The sequence below is a fragment of the Mesoplodon bidens genome (genome assembly GCF_964165515.1).
Source record: "Mesoplodon bidens genome assembly, chromosome: 8".
Lineage (NCBI taxonomy): Eukaryota > Metazoa > Chordata > Mammalia > Artiodactyla > Ziphiidae > Mesoplodon > Mesoplodon bidens.
The window spans coordinates 11,426,490-11,448,752 of NC_138165.1; the positions used below are offsets into that span (position 1 = coordinate 11,426,490).

The following is a 22,263-nucleotide window of genomic DNA, read 5'->3' on the forward strand; positions in this document are numbered from 1 at the left end:
CCACAGCAGCACCACTGCAACCACCAAGAGGTGCAAGATCCCAGCCTTGCAACCCCGAACTGAAAAATGTGCTCTCCTGGGCTTCCTTAAATGCCCAGTTTCCTCCCTAAACGTGAGCCCACAAAGCGTAACTTCCCAAATTTTCTTATCTTTAGACCATCCACTTCTGAGAGCTGAGAAATGAACGTTTGCCTAGTTCCACAAAACACATACTGTTTTCTTGTTTCTTTTTATCCTAACTTGGGAGGCTGTAACCCTTCCCAAGGCTGTAAAACTCTGCTAACTGCCAGAAAGCAGGGCAGCCTCCCTTTCAGACAGCCTCCAGCTAGCAATGAGTAATGACTCTTTGGCTTCACTTGGGCAATCTTTCACTTCAGGGCTCTTTGACAGCTGATGTACTACTGGGTTTGCTAGATTATTATACTTTCTAAACAATCACATTACTGGAACACTAATCATTTCCCCAGTGAAAAATTCCTCCTAGCATTCCCCAGGCAAATGAACCCATCCCCCCAATGCAGGTGAGAAATAACTTTTGAAGCATTTGAAGGGCCCACCTCTGGAGAGTGGGTTCCTGATAAGATTTTTTTGGATGTCAACCAACCCCATATCCAGCACACTGTTTATACCAAACGACCTTAAAGTATGTGACAAATAATATAACAGCATTGTCAAGATTTTCTAGTTGTGTTCTAATTTTGTGACATCAATTTTTCTAACTTATCTGATGCATAGAAATGTGGCCTGGCAAATAGGAGACTGCATCTACATGCATACAGACCAGTTTGACTAGAAACAATGAATTAATTTAAAAAGAAAAAAATAACACAGGCCAAGTGAAACTACGAGTTTTATTTTAACTTGAGTAAAAAGCACTAGAGTGGTACATCCAGACAATGGAATATTATTCAGCACTAAAAAGAAATGAGCAATGAAACCATGAAGACACAGAAGAGCTAAACGCGTATTACTAAGCGAAGAAGACCATCTGAAAAGGCTGCATACTGTCTGATTCCAATTATAAGACATTCTAGAAAAGGCAAAACTACAGAGATAACAAAAAAATCAGTGGTTGTTGGCAGGTGGAGGATAAATAGACAGAGCACAGGGGATTTTGATGGCAGTGAAAACACTCTGCATGATCTAATGATGGATACACGTCATTACACATTTGTCCAAACCTATAGAATGTAAAACATAGAGTCAACCCTAAGATAAACTTATGGATTTATGGGTAATTTGATGTGTCAAAGTAGGTTCATCCTTGGTAAAAAAGAAAGGGAAAGAAAAGAAATGTACTTTTTTTTTTTTTTTTTTTTTTGCAGTACGCAGGCCTCTCACTGCTGTGGCCTCTCCTGTTGCAGAGCACAGGCTCCAGACGCGCAGGCTCAGTGGCCATGGCTCACGGGCCCAGCCGCTTCACGGCATGTGGGATCCTCCTGGACCAGGGCACGAATCTGCGTCCCCTGCATCGGCAGGCAGACCCTCAACCACTGCGCCACCAGGGAAGCCCGAAATGTACCATTCTATTGAGCGATGTTGATAGAGGTGGCTATGGATACGTGGAGGCTGGGAGTATTTGGGAAATCTCTGTACCTTCTTCTTCACAATTTTATTGTCAACCTAAAACTGCTCTTTTAAAAAAAGAATAGTCTTTAAAAAAGGGGGGCTAGGGGACTACAGAGCCTACTATGTGCTAGCAGGCCACAGGCTACATGCTGGGGACTCCAAGAGGGAGATGGGGCTCCTGGCCTCAGAGAGCACACAGACTAGTGTTCATGCAATCACAATGCCCCGATCAATGTAAGAGTCACTTTTGTAATGTTACTAACAAGTGGTGATCCATCTGTGATTGAATATATTGTAGGGACTGGAACCCTCTCTAGCACCCATTTCCTCTGGGACAAGCTAATGGACCAGTTAGTTTTTTTAAATTTATTATCTGTACGGATATAAAATATTACCTTTCCTGGAGAATGTATTTGCATTTTTATAATAGAGTCTTGTCTTTAGACTAAGGCATCATAGTTGGAATTACAGACATAGTGGCAGACCAATCAGAGAGCTATTTTTCTTACTGGAGTGGAAAAGAGACCTCTCTGTGCCCTTCCAATCAGACACCATGATTTGTTGCCTTTCTCAGATAAAGGATTAGCCCTGCTTCCAAAGGATGAGTAATTGTGAAGAATAAAACACTTTTCTTACAAGAAGTCACAAAAATAACCATCCTGCCCTCACATCATTTCCCTTCCTTCATTCCACTATAATTCATGAAAATAATTTAAAACTTTGGACTTCAGTGACTACTGCAAAATCCGGTCTGCAATTAGTTTTGTATGTTTAAGATTTCCTTCAACAGAGCAAATCATAACTCTTTGGAAGCAAAGTTGAGCCTTGAAAAAGATAGGAACCTGCAAGCTTCCATTTCTAGGGATATTTAGTTATAAGAGAAAAGGACGTTGGTATGATTTCCTAGGTGGAAAACTTCCTAAAACAAATCTTGGAGAAACTGGTAGAGGAAGCTGCCATTGAATTCCAGTTCTCAACAGTTACGGTCAACTGTTATTAATACCAGGTGCCAGAGAGTGTGCTGGGTGCTTTCTTATGAATTAGGCCATCATTGTTGGGGAGCTGACCCTGTGCCATCAGAGGTGCGACAGTGTTGAGACTGAAGTGTGAAACTATTATGAAGCTGCAGTCCATGGAATAACCATCTGTTGTTGTTGTTGTTGTTGTTGCTATAGCTTAAAAACTAAAATTTATTTCAGGTTTAAGAAGAGGAAATAACATGGAGATACATTTGAGGCCTGGCTCTGCACTCAAAAATGGATAATAGGCTCATTCTGGTTCTTGCAGCCCAGATGAAGGTGGAGGTTCCTTCTGCAGGTAGACACCATAATGCTTTGCTTGCCTTTGACTCACCTTCTTTTTTTAAAATTTTATTTATTTTTGGCTGTGTTGGGTCTTCATTGCTGCGCACAGGCTTTCTCTAGTTGTGGCTCGTGGGCTCTCGAGCACAGGCTCAGTAGTCGCGGCACATGGGCTTAGTTGCTCTGCAGCATGTGGGCTCTTCCCGGTCCAGGGCTCGAACCCGTGTCCCCTGCATTGGCAGGGGGATTCTTAACCACTGTGCCACCAGAGAAGTCCTGACTCACCTTTTTCATTGCTCTGCTATAATATTCATATGTCGAATATCACAACCCAGAGAAGAAGCAGTCCAAGGATAAAACTTATACCGTTTTTAGCTGACAGAGCCATTCCAATTGATAACAGCAAATATCCTAAGATAAAGTGAATGTTGAATTGGCAGTACAGAATCAAGTAATGCCTTCCACACTGCGTCTCTTGTAACAAGGTGTTTAAAATAGAAGCACGTGGGATCCCAGCTGCGGCAGATTTTTGCTGGTATAAAAGGGGATTTTCAAGCAAAGATCAAGAAACAGTTTCATGAACAAGTATCCTATTATAAAAAGTAGCTCATAGGCAAAAAATTAAGACATTTCAAGAAACAGACAAAATCTCCTTTAACTTTCAGAGACAACCTATGTCTTCAGAGAAGAACCACTCATCTTTTCTCCACTTCTCGCCTTTTAAAATATATGGGACGGATTGCCATTAATTACCACGATGTGGATTTTCAGAGGGAACCACTTTTACAACTCGGATTGGTCATTTTTTTTTGCCCTAATTAAGCCTGTAGTTTCAATGCCCTTCCTTAAGCAGTGAAGGATCTCATCAATAAGGACTGTAATACTTGTTCCTATAAGGCAGTGCTTCTCAACCCTGCTGCCCAGCCATAGACTAAACGTTAAGAAGAAGCTACTTCAAGTCACTGACTACCATTCTCGCTCACCTCCCTCTGTGGCTGGCATAGTGCTTGCTACTAAATGGTACCCAGCAGATGCTCACTGAACTGAGCAAATGCCATATAAGATCTGAAACCTGCTGTCTCTGCAGCTTCTCTGGGCCTTGGGAAGGTTTATTCGAAGGCAGTGTGTGCTCTCCCTCAACGTTCTCTCCTGATGACTGATGATATGGGAGATGATGAAAGAGCCTCAGACTTGGAGTCTTTAATATATGAGTAGTAATCCCTTCAAAAAACCACACATAAGTAATAGGTTAAGGACGTCATTTAAAAATTACAAAGGATGTCAAAACCTGTTTACTGAGACTCATTGCAACTGATTTATTCTTGTTATCAGAAATGTAACACCAGATTGCATTTCGAACTCACTTCCTGAGCGACTCCTTTGTTTTGTTTTGATGATAGCTCAGTCTTAACGAACATAACATGTGGCGAGAAAACAGCTAAATCTGCTGGCAGTACATGAATTTCACTCTGTATTATCGTATTGGCTTCCACAGTCACATCTGTAATGCTAAAGAAAAAGAAACAGCTTCAGAGACTCAGGACCACCTACTAGCCCCTGAGTAAGCCTAATTGACTCTGGGTATTTTCTTGGCTTGCAGATCAAACTGAATAACATTGAAATTATTTGCTTTCATAGAAAAAGACTCTTTTCCACCTAGAATTTCAAGCTGTTTTAATATGAGAAATTTAAGAAGCTGCATGTTAGAAATGACTTTGAATGCAGTAGAGAGATTCAAAGTTAGAAAATAGAATTTCTGTTCACCTGGAGGAGAAAAGTCAGGCAGGTGAGTTACCTTATAAACTTACTCAATATTCCTGTCAGGAAAACACCTTTGAGAAGATTTCTTTGGTCCAGTCTTAGAGTGGGATTTCATTATTTCTCACTATTTGCTTTTGTTGATTGATTCAACATATATTAATGAGCCCCTACTATGTATCAGGTTCTGGGAACACCTCCATAATCCAAACTAGATGAGGTCCCTCCCTTCAGAGAACTAGTATATCAGCAGGGGAAAGAATCATAACCAAACACCACAGTCCAGCATGTAAAACTGCTACAAAGGTGATGTAGGACAGACCCACTATGGGGGGTCTACACAAAGAGATCTCTCTAAGCAAAGAGATCAAGGAAGGACTCTGGCATTAAGTGATCATCAACTCTGGAAACGTGGACATTCACCCTGTAGAAGGAACCTGCAGAAGGAACTTCAGCTGAAAGCTCCTGTCTCTGCAAGGAGAATGATGACCATACAGGACAAAAAGAGAACCAGTATGTGGCTAAAACAGAAACTTGGAGAAACAGCGCGACACACGGTGAGGTGAAGAGAGAGTAGGAACCAGACCACGCAGGCTTTGCTGGTCCACTTAAGAGTTTAGTCTTCATCTTAGGAGCAGTGGGAAGCCGTGAAGGGTAATAGGCAGGGAAGTGTCATGAACAGCCTTGAGTCTTTAGAGATGGGTGCAAGGAGAAGAACAGATTAGAAGGGGACCAGAGTGTCTGTTAGTGGTTCAGCTAAGAGGCTCATAGTCCAGGCAGTAGATAATGGTAGCTTACAGCAGAGGGTAGCAGTGGGAGGGGATGGATAGTTTTGAGAGAATATCTCATATCCACTTCCATTGCCCAAACCGTGTCCCCCATCCCTTCATTCTATTGGGGTGGCCAAAAATTTCGTTCGGGTTTTTCTGTAACATCTTAGGGATGTTTTGGAGAAATGTAGCTTCATTTCTCTCTACATTGATTTTCTTGCCCACTTAATGCTCCCCTCTGCAGTACCAGCTTTTAGCGCTATGCTTTATAATAAGGGCTCAATGTGTATTTGTGTTATGAATAAGTAGTTCCCACTTTCATTATGCTCTTCCCTGAACCATAAATTTCTTCCAATTCAATCTGTCCTAGAGTAAAACACGGAGGTGTACAAACAGAGAGGTCACAGTACTGGCCCAGGGGCCCCAGGAGCACAGCTGGAGACTCCTGGGGGGAACGTGTCCCTCACCCTAACCCCAAGCTTCAACCTTAAATCCAGAGCCAGTATGGGAATGAGCAGTCAGGAGAAAGGGAAGGCATGGGCGATGGGTTTCAAGTCCCTGAGCTGAGTTTTCTCTATAACACCTGCCACCAAGCCACTAACATCCATCTCTTAAACCACCTTTGGTGTGACTTCCATGAGTTATTAGCACATTTTCTTGATTCTAAGATGGACTTGTAACATTCTAGTAACCCACTTCCCAGACTATATAATGCCTTTGATATTATTAGATAACTCATAGCCTAGTAATGGGAATATAAATATAAAACATTTTTAAAGGTTTTTTTATCTGCACTACCTCTTTAACACTTGCGATAACCCCCAAGAGATAGGCAAGACTGGGACTGATTCCCCAGCAGTGCCTTAAGGATGAAACCGACTCTTTTAGACAACAGTACAATGAGCTGCTGCTGGTCTGACTAGTCAGCAAAGTTTCACAGGGCCTCCCTAAGAGCTTTGGTCAAGCCAAGACCAGGGGTCTCAGATGTGGAGTGCACACCATTGCCCTCACAGCCTCTTCCTCTGGAGGATGCTTGGGTTCCCGTGATACTTAAGGAAGTTAATTTTAGCCATTTCACTTAGACAAGGATCTGAAAGTGAAAATAACATTCATTGCTTTTTTTTTTTTTTTTTTTTTTGCAGTACGCGGGCCTCTCACTGTTGTGGCCTCTCCCGTTGCGGAGCACAGGCTCCGGACACACAGGCTCAGCGGCCATGGCTCACGGGCCCAGCCGCTCCAAGGCATGTGGGATCCTCCCGGACCGGGGCACGAACCCGTGTCCCCTGCATCGGCAGGCGGACTCTCAACCACTGCGCCACCAGGAAAGCCCACATTCATTGCTTTTGTTAAGCACACCCAGTTTTGACTAATATCCAGAAATGAGTCCCACTGGCCTTTTCCATTTGGGCTACTTATCACAGGGGAGCTGTCCTCTTGCTCTGATTACAGAGGCAAATATGAATGGTAGATGGTATAAAGATGGCTTTGACATTTTTCCAGGCTTTCCCTGACTAATCAAATTCATAATAGAAGCAAAGACCCCTAGAGTTAGAAAGGTCCTTAGCAGACACTGGCAATGAGTAGGCACTCCATAAATTTTTGTGGCTTGAATGAAGGAAACAGTACCATTACTAGCCAACAATAGCGCCAACTAGAGTCCAAAAATGTTCTCAAACAAAAATGCTGAACTGTTGAATGCAATGTGATACGCAAGTGAAAGGACTGAGCTATTAGCAACCAAGGATTTTCATGCTGTGCATTTAAAATATGCTCAATACAGGAAAAATAGAAGTTTTAGAATCGGTTGAATGCCACTTGTGCTGACAGCACAGATCTGTCTTCATTTAGCTTCACAGCAGGAGGTTACAAGAACACGATTTGAAAGGGTGTCATATTCTTTTATTGAATATTCAATAAAAGTATAATAAAAGTGAAATGCTGGAGTTCCTAGGAAACATTGTACGCTTTTGTTATGCATTCCGCCTTATAGTAAAATCTTCTCCTAAAAGAGTGTCTTCAGGGCTTCCCTGGTGGCGTAGTGGTTGAGCGTCCGCCTGACGATGCGGGGGATGCGGGTTCGTGCCCCGGCCCGGGAAGATCCCACATGCCGTGGAGCGGCTGGATCCGTGAGCCATGGCCGCTGAGCCTGCGCGTCCGGAGCCTGTGCTCCGCAACGGGAGAGGCCACAACAGTGAGAGGCCCGCGTACCGCAAAAAAAAAAAAAAAAAAAGAGTGTCTTCAGTTCTAATCTCTCCAATGATGCTCAGTGCTATGTGATACAGACCCCCTGGTCATTCTGGAAAATCTGAACTTTTTCTTTGTGATATGAGAAATTCCAGATATTTCATAAAAGCTCAGTCTTCCAGAAACAGAGGAAACAGGCAATACATGAGCTCTTGAGATGAGCCAAAGGCTTTGGTCCTAGAAAGGAGAGAAGGAAGTGTACACCCAGAAGTGGGCACCCAGGAGTGATAAATACATGAATACATAGAACAAAATAGGATTGATGACTAAGTTATCTCAGTGCTTCCGAGATCTCTCTCCCTCATCTCCCAGCCTAGTAGAGGGCAGGGTGGGGTGGGGGTCAGTGGAGAGAGTCTTCTGATCTCTCTTGCTTCTCTACAGTTCTCTAAAATCACTTCTCCTTTCTTTCTACCTCCTCAGCAAACCCTATCGGTTCTCCTGGGCAATTCAGCTTTTGAAAAACCAAAGAAAGAAGGACTAACAGGCCACTTCTACCTCCTACCCCACCACGGAGCTCTCCTGAATCAAGGATGTGCTGAGCCAGTTACCTGCTGGAAGGGGAGGACAAAGAGGAAGACGCGCACCAATGAATAGCTCAGTCCATAGCAGAGAGCCACACACATAGGGACGTGGAATTAGAGCTCGGCATGTCTCTTGCATGCAGAGCCTTGGTTATGACATTGGTGGGAGGTTATTAGCAGTAAAGATGTTCTCCTTATTTCTGAAGTCCTGCTCAATCCAGAGCGGCCGCTAGACTACCAGGTGAGCATATGGGCTCCTAACCCTCCCTGTTTTCTCAGGGCTTCTGTCGGAGTGAATCCGACAGCCTGGCGGTCCCGGCAGCATGATTAGGGCAGAAGCTCTCACCCCGTCTTCAGATGCTAATCCATCCAATTTGTTCACCTCCACTGCCCCTGCCACTCCTCCTCAGGAAGCAGAAAAGAAGCCCCCTTGTGAGTCTCGGGCATGACGGATTCTTCAGTAACTGACAGTGACAGGAACAAGGATAACAGCTGGGCGTAAACAAGGAAGAAGCCACCGGAGCCGCATCCCAGCCCCACCACGGTCTCCTCTGGAGAACCACGTGAGCAAATCCACAATCTCACCTTGATTTGTAAGAGAAAATGTCAGTCGTGGGGGGAGGATGCTGTTGAAATCCATCTGCTTTTTCTTCTCAAACTGCCAACTGATTTAATCATCTTCCTTAATAAGCTGCATGGAGCTGACCTTTAGAAAACCTCCTGCAGGCAGGAATATTGAAAAGCAAAATGCTTTCCAAACACCAAAGAGCTAAATGTTATTTATTCATGTTATTCTCTGCTCTATGGAACTTGCTACGATCCCAGGTCAAGTGTCTCGGCCATGGATGCATCTCTGTGAGACCATTCACGAACAGCCTGCTGTATGTACCCTGCTCTCTAGCTGGCGTTTCTGCAACCCTAGCTCATGAAACCTCCCAGGTAGGAATTGTTATCCCTACCTTAGAGGGGACTCATCTGAAGCTCAGAGAGGTTAAGCAGCTTTCCCAGGGTCGCACAGCTTGTGAGACTCCACTAGGCAGGAGTTGTGCCTGCCTGTAATTCTTACAGTGCCTAATCTAATGCAACCAGGAGACCCTTGATGAGATTGTGACACAGGCTATTTCCTTGTCCCCTTCTCACCTTTGCGGATCCTCCACCCTCATCAAACTTTGGAACCCGTCTCCTCGTGGAGATCAGAACACGCCCAGCTCAGACAACCTAACATACCTCTGGCCAAAGCTTTGATTTACCAGTTTGAAGTGAGGAGGCCTGACCTTAGGGCCTATGTCCCTACTTCACTTGGGTCCCTTTCAGGTGCTGGTTCCCTTGTGTCCTCATTTTACCCCCCGCCCCCCATTAAAATATGAAAGTGCTTCATGGTCAACTTATCATAATACACATATCTGGAAGTTAGCCATGAAAGGGCTTTGGAGATTTTCTAAGCCAACACTTTCATCTTTTGACAGATGAGAAAAATAAGACAGAGAGAGAGGTGGCGGCTTGGCTGATGCCACCAGAGGGAGCCCATTGTCCCAGCCCCAGCCCGTGGCTCTGAGCTCACACCACAGCACTCTTCGTGTGTGTGAAAGCCACTAGCTCAGCTCTCTGAGGACACCCACATGCTCCCCCTTATCTTTAAACTTGGGAGAAGGCATACAACTTTGTTCATCTCAAAGGGAATTTCTGACATCAGCCGTCCAAAGGGAGAAGTTGTTTACCTCTAAAACCACACTATTATGAATCTTGTGTTATTATTGCTGCGTCAGTATGGGGCACCTCGGGAGAGGCAAGCAAGCGTGTGATCGACGCATATACACCATTGATACCATGTATAAAATAGATGCCTCATGAGAACCTACCGTATAGCACAGAGAACTCTGCTCAGTGCTCTGTGGTGACCTAAACAGGAAGGAAATCCAAAAAGAGGGGATATATGTATACATATAGCTGATTCACTTTGCTGTACAGCAGAAACTAACACAACATTGTAAAGCAACTATACTCCAATAAAAATTAATTTAAAAAAAGAATAAAGACTAGCCATGGGTCCTTTTCCGTACTTCCCCAGGCCTGCACCGCCCTGCCAGGTTCCTGGGGCAGCCCCATTCCTACAGTGTCGAGGGGGAAGATTTTATGTCCCCATGTCAGCCCAGCAGTGGTAGCACATGACCCCACTACCAGGTAGTGGAGCCAACCTCGCCCCTGATCCCAACCATCTATCTGCCTAAAAACTCCCACAGGCATGCAGACAGAGCCTTTTGCCTTAACCTCTCAGCCCCACACCTCTATCCTTAGCAGGAGGTGGAAGATGCAGGAAGCTGGCTACACTGCTCAGGAAGGGAGAAGCAGGGGTCAGAGCGGGGCAGCTTAGAGCAGCAGGGAGTCAGAGTCCCGGGCGAGGGAGAACAGGAGTCTCGGGAAACTGCACCATGGAAACCCTGGGGGTTTTACTTTCAACGTGTGTGAGTGTGAGTGTGTGCATGTGCACGTGCGTGCATATGTGTGCGACAGAGCCTCTGATAGTTTATGTGCACATGTGTCTGTGCTGATGTCTGTGTGTGAGGGATTGTGCGTGTGTCCTTGTGTGTGTGTGGATATGTGTGATTAGGGTGAGAGGAGGTGGCGTACGGCAAAGCTGTCGACTCTAACGCCATTATAGGTAGAACAGCATTAACAATAATGAGAAACGAAATCCCTCTGAAAGCGATGTGAACATGTGAAGCAATGGGGTGCCAGTGGGGAAGGTAGACTCCTGATTTGGAGCCAATCAGCTCACACTCCGATAAAATGCAGACTATTATGTTGAGGACCCCTTAGGGTCATTGTGATGAATACCGACAGGGTCTGGCACACAGCGAGGGCTCAGCGATGCTGGTCTTGAGCGTGCTGGTGGGAGTCGGCGAGCAAGAAGGATCATGGAAAGAAGAGAACCCTTTCCCTTGAGACCCGAAGAAGGAAGAACTCTACTCATTAATAATGTTCAAAATTCTTAAGAATATGAAAAAGAATGTATATATATGTACAGCTGAGTCACTTTGCTGTACAGCAGATATGACCACAACACTGTAAATCAACTATACTTCAATAAAAATAAATAAATAAAGGCACAAGTCAAAATGTTCAATATTCTTATACTGTGTGTCTCTTAACATGTCAGAAATGTAAACTCAACTAACCCTCAGGAGCAAACTGCAATCGGTTCCTTCTTCTAAAGGTTTTAAACTTGTAGCAGCTGTTGGTAGTGGTCTTCGATGTCCTGGCGAGCCCGTCCAGTGCAGAATGTATGAAACCCTGGGAACTTGGAGGCAGCCAGCAAGAGAAAACCCTTTGGAGAGAAATAAAACTCTTAACAATTCCTGCTAACTGTGCTATGAAAGGTAGAACACTGTTTCAATTACCAAATGTCAGCTCTAATACCCACTTATGAGCATTGGAAATAAAACGATGCAATAATCACACAATCTGCAGAAAAACTGACAAATACATTCCCAGTACAAATGATTTATTGAGCCAGCACAGCCACAGCCTGGCTTCACTCCTTAATGGAAGCTGTAAAAACGGTGCCCTGTGCTTCAATAACCACAGTGATTTCTTACAAACCACTGATTGATTAAGCAAGAGATGAGGCAAGCATTTTGGAAACTCCAAAATATCTCTGATAGTTGGAGATCTCTCCAAAATGATTCTCTATCTGTTCAGGTGGCCTATTAAAGAATCGTATAATGGTATGTCAGAAAGGACCTCTCACAACTGAGGCCATTGCAGAGATGAGAAGAGGTTATGTGTTAGGCAGAGGGCATGCAGTGGTAGAGCAGGGATGAAACCCAGAGGCCCTAATTTCCAGTCTTTTCCACAATCCCCCATAGCCTCACCTATTAACAGGATATAAACAAATGTGGGCCATTAACCTCTATTACCTCCCCCTTGAAAGCTAATCCAGTCAATATGTTAGTGTCACCAACAAGGTAATCATGTGGTAGTGGTTACTCTTGATCAGAAAATTAATAGGTTGGGTAATAAAGAAAGAATGTGCAAACCATTCAACTCTTGGGCATAATATGGATAGAAAAGTCTAGGTGAGAATCCGAGGGTCTGAGTGATGGCCTTTACTCAGGAGGGTGCTTGTGGTAGAAACTTATGGTCCTTCTCTAGAGCCTGGGGTCATTCAAGTTCTTTTATACCCTAAATAGTAAGAGGGAAATTGCCTAGAGGTGCAGAAAATTGTAAAATTAAGGCTTCCAGAAAAGGAGATTGAGGAAGCAGGAAACAGTAGAAATAGCAAAGCAACCTAGAAAAGAAGACTTAGAATAAAAGATAATAAGTATATTCTTGCCATGAGAGTGTATAGGTTAACGAACCACTTAAACTCATACATCATTATCAGTTTGCAACTTATTTGTGTTAATCCTAAACCATAATTTATGCTACTCTATCTATCATTTAAGGTAAGTAACTGAGGCTCCCTGAAGCAGAGATTATTAAACTATTTTGAATGACAGAGTCTTTGAAAACTCAATGAAATCCATGGATTCACTCCCCAGATAAGTTCACATCTATACATACAAAGTGCCGTATATAATTTCAGAGTATTCAAAGACCCTTTTGAAAGTTTATCGTTGGATCCCAGGATATGGTAACCTGTACTAGACTGAGAAATTTTAACCAGTTATATAAGTATATACCCCAAACTCCTGAAGTTGTTTCACTCTTTGAGTTTCTCAAAACTCCCGTTCTAAACATACTTCTGGTGAGAAGCTTCATCCACCTGAGATGAATCCTAATGTTTCTGTCCACCCTCCAAACTTTCAATGTGTTGCACTGTACGTATTCTTAAACAATACCAGGATTTTTCATCTCTTTGGACCATCTGCTTCCCAAGCATAGGCATCATCCTTTTACGTGTAAGTCTGTTCATGTACATATGTGTGCATAGGGGCATGCATGTGAATATTTACATGATGCAATATCCAAGGCATAATCTTTTTGATGATCCATTTCTTTATAATTTGAGAATATTATTATCTGTCATATTTCTCTCAGAGTAGCTAAGAAAATAAAATGACATCACAGATGGGAACATTCTTTTAAGAATTTATAAAGAATCATAAAAATGTGTGGCATTGTCATTATCAGTGTCATCATACTGTCGTTACATGCAAAACTTAAATGCAGTTTGCAAGCCCCAGTATCATTCAGGAAGTTAGTTTAAAATGTCTGTCCACTTGTAAAATAAAGATGCTATAACTTTCCAGTTATATTAGTCATATTGGCAATACCCTCTGCTCCAGAAGAAGGAACTGGTCACAGCCTGGGTCCATTTTATGAGCCAATGAACAATTCTGTACCCCACAGGGCTGACATTTAGTGGGTTCATGGTGGCATCGCTGTACGGGGTGTTAGCCCCCAACATCTGTTCTGACCAGTTGGTGCCCTAGGCAGTTACTAAATATTTTTAATATTCCTCCTGGCACCAGCTATGTATGAAACACCATGCTGGGAGCTGCAGGAAAAACAAAACAAAACACATATAAGAAAGACATGGCCCATACTCCCCAAAAGGCAAGAACCCGATTGTGGGGCTCAGTCTATTAATAATACAAGGTACTTAGCATTTACTTCCACGTATTAAGGATTTCAGTAGATCAGAAGAGGCAGTCACTTCTAGAAGAACTGGTGGGCAAGATTCCAAGGATAAGGCTGGATTTACAGTGGTCCCACGGGAGACCAACCCAATGCTGATGGTCACCTGTCAGCTCCACGAAAATGCACGTGTGGACAGAGAAAGAAAGCAGCCTGCCAGCATTACAAAGCGACAGGAAAAGCGAGAGTCTTTGCATTTTATTTTACAGATGGCTTCTTCTTCTTCCCCCTACCTCCAGGCAGAGATTTAATTACTTTAGAAGGGTAATTTGAAAAATTCTTTAAGACCTCCAGCCATCAGGTGCCACAGGAAAGATAAGTGCTACGCCTAACTGTATCTATTTTGGCACTGTGGGTAATGCACCATTAGATTAGATGGATGAGGCGCTAATTTCACGGTACCAATTTCTGTTCTATGAATTCTTAAATCTGCTAAGCACCTCTGCATTTGCCTCCCCACTGTTAAAATTTAATATGTACAACCCAATTTGGAGTTTAATTGTTTCTTGAGTGAGCTACAATCCAATATTTGTAAAATGCATCCATTTAAATGAAACCCCAGCAAGATTCTGCCTCCTCCTGCAGCCCCATGGGTGCCGGCTTTGGTTCCGCTCCTGTGGAGCCCTCGCTGCTTCATGACACCGATTCCGTCCGCAGGGAGAAGGCCACAGCCGCCTGGGGACCGCCCTGCCCATGGCCTTGCGTTCCCGCCAGCCCTCGCCTCCCAGCTCTCTACCTTGGTTGAAGGAACTACATGCGACAGGAAAAATGAGTATTAGTGTGAAGAGCCTATCCCCCTGCCACCCACAGAGGAGAACCTGCCTTTGCTTTCCTGGATCATGAAGCAGGAGCCTAGCTGGATTTTCACCAAATTGAACAGAAACAGGAAAGAGAGTGAAACAGACAAGGAAGCAAAGAAGTCCCTGTGACCTGAAAGAGTCATTAGAGTGGAAGCAGAAGTGGGGAGGCCGATCTTTGAATGGGAGTCAAAGAGATGTAAGGAGGGCTTCCCGGGTGGCGCAGTGGTTGAGAGTCTGCCTGCCGATGCAGGGGACACGGGTTCGTGTCCCGGTCCAGGAGGATCCCATATGCCGTGGAGCGGTTGGGCCCGTGAGCCACAACTACTGAGCCTGCGCGTCCGGAGCCTGTGCTCCGCAACGGGAGAGGCCACAACAGTGAGAGGCCCACGTACCGCAAAAAAGAAAAGAAAAGAAAAAAGAGATGTAAGGAAAAGCAATGGGGCTTTGAAAATGTGGCTCCCTCTTGGCATTTTCTCAAGACTGAAGTCAAGATTTAAATTGCTTTTCAAGTATTATGAGATGCTGGACTGGAATTTCTCTGAATGAGATGCTGCAAAGAGGGTGGGCCTCAGACTGGTTTACAAAGCAGGCTCTTGGGCAAACTGAAGATTCACGATTCATTTCCATCCCGCGTCTGAGGGGCAGAGCCGTATCAGGGCCTTACCGTCCTCTTCACCTGCAGGACCAGGCTGGCCAGCACGCGGCCCAATCTGACGCGCTTGCAGAAGGCCAGTCTGTATGTTTACACAAACCCATCGTCAGGCTGGAACTCAGGAGCCTCTCGAATCATCCCCTTCCTTGACGTGGCTTCCCCGACACGACCCTTTCTTCTCACCACCTATCCCTAGCCATTCCTAATAAGTTGGAATCTTTACATTTGTCCCAAGATATCCCTTCTGGAAACCTGTCCTGCACATTCGTCATCTTCCCTAAGGCCGGCCCCCTCCATGAGGCCTGCCCAGGTCACTTCAGAGGCTCAATCATGTTTACTCTTTCTAAAAGCTGGACTTCTGTAGCTATTAATGTATTGGAAAAGCATTGCATGTGAGAGGTAGTAAGGAAAACAGGTAGGGAGATGTAAAAGGTAAGGGTGTTTCTGTTGGGAGTTCCAAAATACTATCAATAAAACTGAGCAATTAACTGAATGGGATACTCGGATGGACCGCCTTACTCCTGGTTACCTGTGGCAGAAAAACGGCCCCTCAAAGATGTGTGGGACCTAATCCCTGAAACCTGTGAATGTGTTACTTTATATGGCAAAGCGGAATGAAGGTTGCAGATGGAATTGAGGTTGCTACTCAACTGACGTTGACATGGGGAGATGGATCTGGATTATCCAGGTAGGCCCAACATAGTCACTTTGGTCTTTGGAAGCGGAAGAGGGAGGGAGAAGAGAGACCCAGTGAGATGGCAGCATGAGAAGGACTTACCGCTGCAGGATTTGAAGATGGAGAAGGAGAGCCATGAACCAAGGAACGTGGGCAGCCTCTAGAAGCCGGAAAAGGCAAGGAAACAGATTCTTCCCTAGAGCCTCCAGAAGGAATGCAGCCCCGCAGGCACCTTGATTTTAGCCCATTGAGACCCACGAAGGACTTCTGATCCCTGGAACTGTAAGACAGTAAATTTGTGTGGCTTTAAGCCACTAAATTTGTGGTAATTTCCTACAGCAGCAATAGGAAACGAATACAGCACCCTAGACCCCACTGTCCTGCCTTCCCAAAGCCCCAGCCCCAAACCATGAGCCTTGCCATCAGCAACTTGGAACTAGAGGAAATCCTCGCTCACATTTTTGCAGAAAACTCTGTGGTCCAAACAGGGCCAGCAGAGCACGGTGAGGTCAATATGGGGTCAATAATCCAGCACCCTTGGGGTGTTCAAGGCTCTGCTGACAAGCCTGGGAACCTATCTGTCGCTGTTTTTGTGAGGAAAAGAAACTCTAGTGCCAAACATCCAACTTTCTGATGAATGTTTGGAATTCCTCACACTGGTGAGTTGGATACCCCCTGTGATCTGTGCTGGTGGTTAAGTGAGAACCATCAGTTCAGACTCCAGACATGCAGGAGGCCAAATTATTATTCATTTTCACAAGTTTAAAATTCTGGCTTGTGATCTGGTCCAGAAAAACAATCTGCTTTAGCAGAGGCCTGTGCGCTACATGAGCCTCAGGTCAAGACAGGACATTTCCTCAAAAAAGAGAGAGGTGCCTCCCATCACTGACTGAGATGCCAAGTCAGTGCATCACATTACCCAAAGACCATACTCATGGCTAATGCTGTTTTGCAAAAGAGCACATTGAACCACTCCTGGAAACGCTTCTTTAGAAGTACGTAAGCTAGAATGTGATTCTAGACTCACATTTCATCAGACAACAGGGGTTGGTATAATAAGACACGTGCTATATATTGATGACATTTGGTGTTCACATCAAATTATAAAGTAGATATTAAAAAACGTGTTTTATTATCTTCTAAGTACAGTAAGTCCCTACATATGAACCTTCAAGTTGAGAACTTCCAAAGAGGTGAACGTGCGTTCACGTGTCCAATCATGTAAGTTAGTTCATGTGTGTGGCATACGTTGTCACATGCATGTGTCCTCTACAAGTGGATGTGCTTTTGTGTACTTTACTGTACAGTACTGTATAGAGTACAGTAGTACAGTAAGTATCTTTATTTCAAGCCCAGGATGTCCGGAAGCAAGCGTAAAAGCAGCAGTGATGTAGCTGGTACTGTTAAGAACTGCCAAGCAATGATGGAATTGGAGGCCCAGAGGAAGGACGAAGGGAGACAAGAGGAAGAAGTAACTGAAGAACCGAAGAGACTCATGATGCAGGAAATGGCAAGGGGGTTTTCTTTATTTGAGGGGGCACTGTGAGTTTTTGAGGCACAGGACCCGAACGTAGAACGGTACAGGAAGGTTGCAGCAGCCATTCAGAATGCAATCCAGTGTAACCGTGTCATCGATGCCAAGAAAAAACGAGCTACTACCCAGACATCACTGGATCGTTTTTTCAAGAGTGTAGATAGAAGTGAATCCAGCAAGGAACCAGAACCTGTGTCATCAGCGTCAGGTATGAGTGACATTGCAGCTGGCCCTCCGTCTCCTGTTGCTGATGACCCTTCAGCTCTACCATCTCCCACCTCCTCTCCCTCCTCCAGTCAGTAACTCTTCTTGCCTGTTCACACTATGCCAGCTCCTGTAGGCCAGCTGTTGCACTGTACGACTGTACTTTTCAAGGTACTGTAAGATTGACAATGTTTTCTTTATTTTTTGTGTTTGTTTTTTATGTATTATTTGTGTGAAAAGTATTACAAACCCATTACAGTACAGTACTATATAGCAGATTGTGTTAGTTGGGTACCTAGGCTAACTTTGTTGGACTTATGAACAAATTGAACTTACGAACACGGTCTCAGAACAGAACTCGTTTGTATGTAGGGGACTTACTGTAGCATGAGCTCATGTCTCAGTTTTCCTCAGCCAGTCTTAGCTTTCATCCGCTGCCTCTTCATTATTATTGATTTCCCCTTTCACTCTCAAAAACGTGCTCATTAATTACAAACTATATGGTCACTATACATATAAAAAGCTATCATTGGTTTCTCACATGTTTTCTTGAATACAATTCCTTACAGTTTCTCTTGCATGTTTCAGAGTTGACTCCATGGGGGAAGAACAGGAAGAGAGGGAAAAGGGTTTTAACTGAGAAATAGATGATATTGTGAATATATAAATTATATATATTAATATATAAACTAGTAATACAATGCAACCAAGTAACAAAACTATGCCAGACTGTATATATACATGATATGTGCATAATAAAACAGACAAACAAACAAACAAACACTCCCCAGTCCTTGCCTTCCATTATGAGTCATCAGCAGCAGCTTGGAGCTAGAGGAAATTCTTGCTCACTATTAGTAAGAAATGCAAGCTTATTTTCCCAGAAAAACATTGCTGTCCAAGCTGGTAGAGCTCTTTGGAGTCAATAATACAAATCCATAAGACATACATATACATAATTATATCATTATATATAATATATAATTATGTAGCAACCCCATATATATAACTTATATATAAAAGTTATGATACAGTATGGCTCAGTGACCAAGCTAAAAGGTTCTGGTGAGTCTGACAAGAGTGTCAGCTCTCACCATTTCTATTCAACATTATACTGGAGGTCTAGCTAAGAATATTAGACAAAAAATTGAAATAAAAGGCCATCCATATTAGAAAAGAAGTAAAGCTATCTCCTTTTGTACATTATATGATTTTGCATATAGAAAATCTTAAGGAATCCACAAAATCAAAAGAGTACTAGAACTAATAAATGAGTTCAACAAGGTTACAGAATACAAGATCAATGTACAAGATCAATTGTATTTCTATATACTAGCTATGAACAATCCAAAAAAAAATTAAGAAAACAATTCCATTTCCAATAGCATCAAAATATTTTAAAATAAATTTAACCAAAAAGTGAAAAATTTTTACACTGAAAACTACAAAATACAGTTGAAAAAATTAAGGAACACTTAAATAAATAAAAACATCCCATGTTCATGGACTAGAAGACAATATTACTAAAATGGCAATACCCCCACAAATTGATCTACAGATTCAACACAACCCCTATCAAAATCTCAGTTGCTCTTTTGAGAAATTGACAAGCTCATCTTAAAATTCATATAGAAATGCAAGGGATCCAGAATAGCTAAAACAATCTTTAAAAAAGAACAAATTCAGAGGACTCACACTTCCCAATTTCAAAACTTATGACGAAGCTACAGTAGTCAACACTGCTTGATACTGGCATAATGATAGACAGATAGATTAATGATATAGAATTCAGAATCCAGAAATAAATGCAGACATTTATGGACAGTTGACTTTCAACAATTGCCAAGATAATTAAATGGGAAAATCTCTTCTCAAAAATAGGGCTAAGACAACTGAATATTCTTATACAAAAGAAAGAAATTGGAGCCCAACCTCACACCATATACAAAAATTATATACATACGATCTTAAAGATATATCAAAATGTACCAAAGATCAATATATGTGTTAAAAACTATGAAACACTTAGGAAAAAACATAGGAGTATATCTTTGTGATCTTGGATCAGACAGTGTTTCTTAGACATGACACTAGAAGCAGAAGCAACAACAAAAAAAAGATAAAATAATGTCATCAAAATTAAAAAATGTTATGCTCAAAGGATACTATAAATGAAAAATGAAAAAACATTCCACAGAATGGGAGAAAATAATTGTAAATTACATACCTGATGAAGGTCTAGTATACAGAAAATATAAAGAACTATTATGATTCAACAATAAAAAATAAATAGCCCAATTACAAACTGGACAAATTATTTGAATAGACATTTCTCCAAAGAAGATATAAAAATGGCTAATAAGCACATGAAAAAACATGGAATTACCATATGATTCAGCAATTCCCCTCCTAGGTATATACCCAAGAAAATTGAAAGTATATGTCAATGCAAAAACTTGTACATTAATGTTCCTGTCAGCACCATTCATAATAACAAAGGAAAACACCCATCAATGAGTGGATAAACAACATATGGTGTATTCATACAATGGAATTTTATTCAGCCATAAAAAGGAATGAAGTCCTGATACACACTACAATGTAGATGAACCTTGAAAACATTATGCCAAGTGACAGATGCCAGTCACAAAGGTTTACATACTGTATGATTCCATTTATAGGAAATATCCAGAATAAGCAATCTAAAGAGACAGAAAGTAGACTAGTTGTTCCCAGGGTCTATGGGGTAGGAAAGAATAAGCAGTGACTGCTAATAGGTACAGGGTTTCTTTTGGGTGATAAAATGTTCTGGAATCAGATAGGGATGATGGTTGTACAACTCTGAAATATACTAAACCACAGAAACGTGCATTTTAAAATGGTGAATTTTATGATTTATGAATTCTATCCAATTTTTTTAAGAAGAAAAGAAAGAAGAAGAATAGTAACACCTCTCTCAAAAGGTTGCTGTGAGGATTAAAGATAAAGACATATAAAGCAATTAGCATAGTGCCAGACTGGAGGAGGAGGAGGATGGTGATGGTGGTGATGGTGATGGTGGTGATGATGGTGGTGATGATTATGGTGGTATCACCATAAGGAATATCTTGTGCTCACGGGTTTAAGGCCTAAATTTAAAACCCAAGAGCAACCCATCTGCACTCTGCTTTATTTTTCCTCCTCCTCTTCTTTTCCATGCTTCCGCCCCACTACTTCCAGCTTTTCTGGATCTGGCCCTGGTTCCAACTCTTCTATTCAATTCACTCCAAATACATGTATCTGACCCCAAAATAATCTCCTCCAGCCTTTTCTCCTGCTTGACTGGCCAAGTTAGGATGTGTCAAAATTGTCCCAAGTAGCTGTGTCTTCCAATATACAGCACTAGTGCAGAGACTGGTTCAACACACACCCACACAATGAGACAGAAACTTCAGTGGGTCATGTGAAGAGAGGGGATAATTTTGCAAACTAGGAGCCTGTGTCATCCTTTTAATGAAATAATAACAGACTTTTTGATTTGCACCCATTTGCAAAGTTACTGCTCACACACAAGCTTCTCAGAGGTGATTCATCAGTCAGCCATCCCGTTACAAGCCATGGAGAAACAAATCACCATGCTGCACACATCATAAAAATGGAAATCAAGGAGGCTGTTCATTAATGCAGATTAGTTTTAAGCTTGGCATAGCTTTGCTCTGCTGAGATTAATACACACACAAGAAATTCTCAGTAGGCCTTGGGTCCTTGGTAATATATAGTCCTTACTACTTTGCTAACTAATGAACCTTCAAGCTCAGGAGAAGCAACTTCCAATTGTCCACGTTCTCTGCAGATGGACCAGGGATCAGAGCTCCCTGAAGCAGGCTTCCTCATCAGACTCTCTACCCTCAGCCACGGCACCTCTGGCCCATCTCTGCCATCCCTGAGTTGGTTTGCTCTTACCAAAATGAAAGAATGATCCTGGTTTCAAGGTCTCCTCAGATGCTTTTCAACCAAGCAACTGAAAACGAAGTAACCCAACGAGCTAATGAACAAAAAAAGTTAATGGCAAAAGATGGTGCCGTGTGTCATCCCTCAGCATCAGAACAGAAATATATTTTAAAGAGAATCTCAAATCCCATAATCTGAGAGGTTGACTAATGGGAGAATTTCAGGCTTTGAGAAAAACCAATGGAGAATTTTTTATTTTCCTTTCTTGGTCAATGGGAGGAGCTTTTTAAATACTTCAAATCACACCGTGCAGGCAGCTGTCTACTGCAGTCAGATTAGAGCTGGTTTTGGTGTCTAACCTAATTCAAGAGAATAGGCCAGCTCTGAGTAGAGGCACTGCTGCTTACACGGTCGGCTGCCTCTTTTCTTTCCTCCACTCTTTATTCCTCTCTTTTTTTTTTCCTTTTTCTCCTCTCTCTTTCTCTCATTTTTGGTCACAATTACTCCTTTCATGTGTCACTGTGTTCATTCTTTCTCCCATAGAATTTGCATAATAAAAATATAAACATTGCACAAAACAAGATGTGTAGCTTTAATGACACTAACCACCACAGCAAAGGCAATCATTTGTGAGTGTTTCTTAAATAGTAAGCCTAAATCTGTG

General features: G+C 42.7%; 1 long non-coding RNA gene across 2 annotated transcripts; it reads right to left on the bottom strand.

The window, feature by feature from the left end:
• Positions 1 to 3,975: 3,975 nt before the first annotated feature.
• Positions 3,976 to 18,280, bottom strand: LOC308621566. Of its 2 annotated transcripts, XR_014016484.1 has the most exons (6): positions 18,211 to 18,280; positions 16,034 to 16,211; positions 15,218 to 15,337; positions 13,440 to 13,663; positions 11,340 to 11,488; positions 3,976 to 4,091 (listed from the first exon to the last, which is right to left on the bottom strand). It is a non-coding gene; the product is annotated as an uncharacterized lncRNA (long non-coding RNA). The 2 variants fall into 2 exon arrangements; XR_014016483.1 differs by lacking the exon at positions 13,440 to 13,663.
• Between the last annotated feature and the right edge of the window lie 3,983 nt (positions 18,281 to 22,263).